The sequence below is a fragment of the Adiantum capillus-veneris genome, chromosome 29, assembly GCF_014529385.1.
Source record: "Adiantum capillus-veneris isolate H3 chromosome 29, ASM1452938v2, whole genome shotgun sequence".
NCBI classification, from domain to species: domain Eukaryota; kingdom Viridiplantae; phylum Streptophyta; class Polypodiopsida; order Polypodiales; family Pteridaceae; genus Adiantum; species Adiantum capillus-veneris.
In genome coordinates this window covers 56,651,294-56,657,447 of record NC_140959.1, presented here as the reverse complement: position 1 = coordinate 56,657,447, position 6,154 = coordinate 56,651,294, and the positions used below count along the sequence as shown (strand labels likewise).

The window sequence follows — 6,154 nt, the reverse complement described above, 5'->3', positions numbered from 1 at the left end:
AATTCAACAAAGGAGGGGGCCACTAAAAGACTTTTGCGAGAATAAAAACAGGCTTTTTGGTGAGAATTTTGGCACCTATCTCCACTCCGAATTTGGAGCGGTGGTCAACGAGAAAATGTAGCCCACGCTTTGAATAATTACCTCAAATTTTTTCATGATTTTTGGAGTAACCATCGGTGAGCTATGATTTTTTGAGTGGACCCCAATCTGCCCACTTTTCTCACAAGTAGCCCATAGTCTTCTCTCACCTCTTTCCACACTTCTACACACACACACACACACACGCACCTTCAATGGTTTCTCTCACCTTCAATGGTTTCTCTCACCTTCTTCACCATTAACCTCCCCTCTTACTTCCATAGCTCTCATATGAGCTCTCCATGTACATACACCATCTCTATGCCTCTCTCTATTATCTCCAAAGTACAATTCCATCTTACTCCTTATATATATACATAAATTTAGCATGTGTACCATGCTTAATCTCTGCAAATCAAGAGATCTCATCAACGGAAGTACCATTTTCATCACGATAATCAACCTTGGCGGCGGCGACGTAAAGAAAAGAAGACGAAGAAGAAGATCGATAGTCATTTTGAGAACCTACACAAGTAAGTCCAAAACTTCTTCAAGCTTCACCATCACAAGGATTTGCTCACTTCATTCAACCATCTTACTTCAACCATCCACCTCATTCTACCCATTGTAAATGTAACATTAACTTTCTAGTGATTGCTAACGACTAACATACTAACACAAAATAGCATTGACCTCACCATAAAAGACACCTCACCTCAAGACATGTATATAGTAACACTCTCTCTCTCTCTCTCTCTCTCTCTCCTTACTTACTTTCACCTTATCTACCATCAATAATGCTCTCTTTTGAGCCCACACCCATGACTCAAGCAAACAAAGAAGGCCCGCAATGTTTTGATATTCAAAAAAATCATAATCCTGATTTGTTAGCTTGTAAATTAGGATTTCCAATAATCTTTATGAGGGGTCTCCAACCTATAAATAGGTCCCTCTCCTTCTTGTAAAACAACCTCCAATATCTCACATAGCACCCCAACACTCTATGCGTGAGGAGAGACTTAAGTGTAACAACCACTTGTGAGCTTCACTCTTGGTGTGAGAGAAGCCTTCAAGCTACACATTGCAAGTGAGAGAGCGTGAGTTCCACAAATCTCAAAACCACTATTGTATATGCTCCTTCATCATCAATAAATTGAGGTTTGGTGCATCAAAGACGTGATTCGACGTTCAAATCTTCGTCCTTCCATTTGTGCAATATGGTTTGGTGAATTCAAGGTGATTTGTGTATTTTGAGTTTTTATCGGTTGATCTTAATTTTAGAAAGTGTTTTAGTGCGTTTTTCATTGCCAGTTTTTTGTTCATTGTAAGAGAGTATTGTGGTGAGAGGTCTCCCACACCCTAAGACAGTGTGTGTGTTTTAGCAATGTTTAGCAATCACTAAGCATTGAGTGAGTTTTGTACAAGTTCTACGATAGCATCATAACGAACCATCTCCATTTGCAAGTTACAAATAAGGTATTACGCAAGATCCTTTCCTCTCTCTCTTCCCTTTGCTCTAGCTCTCTCTGATCCATTTCATGTGTGTCTTGGTGTGAGGTTGCTTGTGTGTGTTGTGTGGTGCATCTTCTTGGTTGTGCCAAAATCTCTCTTGCGTCCTAGTTCGCATACCATAACTAGGTGGTGCCCCTATTTTGTTTGGGTTTGGCTGTGGGTTTGTTGTTGTGTTGTGCTTGTGGTTGCCCCAGCCCCAATTGAGCAGCACGGGAGCCTTGAGGGGTGTTTAGAGGTCGCCTCTCTTGTTGCCCGCCCCGGACCGCCTCAGTATGTAAAATCTATAACTTATATTGATATCTAATTATAACCTCTATTTTGCCTACATATTTGCTTTTTTTTCTAAGAGATTCTAAAGGTCATGATGAAAAACCCAATTTTTTCATGTATGTTGTTTTAGTATTGCATTATTGTGCCCAACATTCTCTTTGGTGGGAGCTTTTTTATGCTTATGGTGTTCAATGGCTACTTATGAGTGTAAGGGTCCCAAGGGACATAAAATACACTTACTTAATGGCATTAATGAGTGTGCCTATATAAAGTTTGATGATATATTAATAGAAGAAAAAAACACGACTTTTTTGTGTCCAAAAAATATAAGGATAAAAGAGCCATATGGTGTGATTTTCAGCCCGTAAAAACTGTTTCATGGTTCAAAAAAAAAGTCCCTAGGCTTCCAAGTGTGCAACTGATTGCAAGAAATTGCTTGTTTGAGTGAAAAGCAATACTATATAAACTTTTGAGGTTTACAATGACCAAAGAGTGAGACATTTTCAAAGTTACTCATTTTTCTCATTAGAAGTAGTAATCTCTGAACTCTAAGCTCAAGAAAGGATTTCCCAAAAATAATAGGTCTCTTATGAGATAAGAAGTTTCTTCAAAACCCTAAAATGACACTTTTTATGTCCTTTTAGGTTGCGAACCTAGAGCTAATTAGAGAGATTTTGTATGACAATTTAGAGAGGTTTCCTTGAACCATAATTTGCAATCATTTCCATTTATACATTACATAACTTCAAACTATGTGAGGGATTGTGTAAATGCAAAGCGAGAGGCATGTTTTTCAAGGTAAGGGAGTTCTGAAAAAATGAAGCTTGCCATTTGTCAAAAGACTTCATCAAAGAAGACTACAATTTGATCCCACAATTCATGCATAGGCACTTCAATATAACATAAAAAATGGCTTGGTATTTTATAAATTACCAAGAGTTGGTGCTACAAAACAAAGTTTAAGTGAAACCAAATGCTCACCAAAGGAAAGTTAATTTCTTCTTTTGTGGTCAGGTCACTTTGAACTGTAGCAAATCCTCCGTATGGCTGTGTGGAGATGACAAACTTTGGACTACGTGAAAAGATAAGAATGCATGCACAATAAAAAGGAAATACTATATGAAGACATTTAAGTTGTTTAAAATAACATACTTATCAAAATACTTATCAGTTCAAGAAAACCACCACACAATCTTGATACTCTAAAAAGATGCAATTCATCATATGTGAAAATGTAGCTGATGAATTGGTCAAACCAAATGGGATGCTGAAGAGTTCACAATGTCCAAATTGAGTGTGGATGTAGTTTTGTGAGCATTACTTTCCATCATGCGCACTTGAAGAGAACCATACTTCTTGAAATTCAATTAATTGCACACAAACATGAGAACCAGTTATGGTTCAAGACATGCCAACTCCAAGCAAAGTTCCTTTCCTGGAGCTTCATGTTTCAAATGGAACAGGAGTATTCCAAAACATGTCCAATTTAATGAGAGGAAATGCATATACATCTTTGGCCTTCAAGCACAAGCTTGTAAGGGTACCAATAACCACCATGATAAGGTTGCCCACAGACTCAAGATTATGTCTCAGAAGTTTAAGGATCACAGAGCTTCTATCAGAAGGTTCTTTTTCCCTAGAAGATTCACGAGGATTGCATGTTTCATCGCAATCCTCTCCAATGTCACAAGTTGTGATCGTGCCGAAGTGTCATCCCACATTGATCGCTCGACTCGTATTAGTTTTGATGGTGGGCAGAATGAAGTGAAAACCTGTAGCAATAGTTTTCCTTTCTTCAGCAATACTCCAATCAAGGCCTGTTTTTTAAATCATGTTGCAATGCATCCTTGGGGTTCTGTGCTTCCAAGATGAATCATAAAGCATTTTGCATAACCATGCTCGGCGTCGAGATAGTTCAAGCCAGAGGATAGTACAAGCTTGCTAGCTTCCTGGTTGCCTATTTTTCATCATCACTCTGCTTGGGTGCCTCGTTTGCAGTAGACCTTGTTTTATCTCGATCAAGGCTTGGTGACCTTTTCTTCGTGCATTACCTTAGTCTCTTTTTTCTCATCAGCACCTGCAAACCATCCAGCAGCATGCACTTAAAACTGCAGAATACTCTCTCTCTCTCTCTCTCTCTCTCTCTCTCTCTCTCTCTCTCTTTTTCTCGATACCTAGAGGACACACACACATCATGGTTCTCTCTCACAGGCTGACTTCGACCTCTAGAATTAGTTGATCATGTTCTCTCTCTTTCACCTTTCACACCTATCAGCTTAGTTTAGGATTCCGCAGTATTTATATTTTGTTATCCTAGTTTAATTTATTTTGTTAATCTGATATTGTATCAGATACACCGCATTTTAACTTTCTGGTCTCATAGGTCACTTTGGCCTTTTGAAGACGTTAATATAACATTTCATTTCTGTGTGTGTGTGTGTGTGTGTGTGTGTGTGTGTTGAATGACGAGCTGCTGAGGAGAGTGGCAAGCTGGGAAGCAGGAGAAGACGAGGTTGAGGCGCAATGGGCAGCAGGTGAAGACGAGGGTTAGGGTTTCGGGCGCTGCTGGACAGTGTGCTGGGAAACAGCAAGCCCCCACGAGGGCTGGTTCTATAAGCGCCCTGCAAGGGCTGCTAGTCACCACGTGCTGACCCAGAAAGAGGGCCACGAGCTGTAGTAGGTGCAGAGTACAGTTTTCAGTGCAGCAGGTTTTGGGTCTCCTGTCACCACCGGCTTAGACATTGGTACATACTGAGCCAACCATCTGCAGCAACCTCTCTCTTGATGGTGGTATTCGCAGGTGCTACCCACGAACCTGCTTAATGTTATTCACTACTTGGACTTTGACGCCGTTCTTGCATAGCTGTTCCTTTTGACTGTGACTGTCCGAGGATGGACCAATCAACGGATGTTGGGGATGACAATGTTTATGAAACCCCGCCTAAATCGAAAGCGACATTCAGGCGGATGTTTCGGGAGAGCACACTATCGCCGGGTTCTATAATAGAGAAGCTTTCTAAAGTCAAAGATGACTTAATGTATGAGAAGGTACAAGTGATGATTAAGGCAGAGTTAAGCCTTTTGAGTGGTGACATTGAGAAAGAGACGTATGCAAATGCAGAGACTTACAAAAAAGCTATGTATGCAAATTTGAGGAAAGAGTTGGACAAAGAGATGCTTGGTAAGCGTGATGAGATGTACACATCAAGGTCGAAATGCAGACTATACTGAGGGCAGAAGTGGATGCGTGATGCCAAGGTGGTAAGGTACATAAGGTATAGTACGTATTCGGTACGTCCTGTACGTAGTACCGAATGGATAGAGTTGTAAGGTACGTAAAATTCGTATATATTTTTTTTCTTGAAGCCAAAAACCTACAATACGGTCCATACTTGATAAAAATTTCATAAGTATCACTTCAAGCATGTTAGTTCACTATTCTACAAACCAAGGGAAAGCTTTCATACAAATACCAAAAGCATGTTGTGACTCCTTGCTCGACATTCACTTTGAAGTGACAAGAACAGATACAACTCAAATATACACAACCTAAAATTTGAAGTTTTACAACAAACTAGTTACTACAGAGAACTTGAAAGTTCACATTGATCATGATTTGCCAATTTGCACACAAAAACTTGATGGCGAACCCAATTTTGCAGACCCGCTCGGTTTTTTTTCCAACAAAAAAATGATTGTACAGTACGGATCCGTACGGTACGATACCGTACTGTACGGACATACTGTACCGCACCGTAAGGTATGTACGTACGGATCCTACCTTGTGTGATGCAGTAAAGATTAGAGGATGCACTTGCTACTTTTGAATCTTGGAATAAAAAATGAGAGAACACATGAATGAAAAGGATGCATTGATCAATGCACTCAAGGGAGAACTCGTAGTTTGTAAAAATTACCCTTGCAAAGGAGGTAGAAAACCAACCCTCAATGATAAAGGAGCTCGAAAGCATTACGGAGCAGGTGAAAACTCTACGTGAAGAAGAAGAGGAAAAGGCACGAACGGCCTCTTCATGGACGGAGCACTTATTCAAAACACAAGAGAAGGTGGATAATGGATAGAGGACGCAAAGAAAGGGAAAGATAAGATGCTTGAAGCCACAACAACATCCACTATCATCAATATGACAATTGAGGAGCAAAAGAGAAAGACTAGAGCCGTTCATGTGCGTGTTACACGCCTCAAAGACACTGGAAAATTAGAAGAAGAGGTGCAAGAGCTCTTGAAGCACATGGGTATTTCTGAACCCACACACACAGGTGCTTGGAGAGTTGG

At 40.2% G+C, this 6,154-nt stretch overlaps 1 long non-coding RNA gene across 1 annotated transcript in view; it reads right to left on the bottom strand.

The window, feature by feature from the left end:
- Positions 1 to 3,153: 3,153 nt before the first annotated feature.
- The window catches only part of LOC147419238 (uncharacterized), a 49,235-nt gene continuing 46,234 nt past the window's right edge, over positions 3,154 to 6,154 (bottom strand). Inside the window, exon 3 of the long non-coding RNA XR_015187146.1 lies at positions 3,154 to 3,937. This is a non-coding gene — a long non-coding RNA (uncharacterized LOC147419238). The remainder of the gene's footprint in view (positions 3,938 to 6,154) is intronic.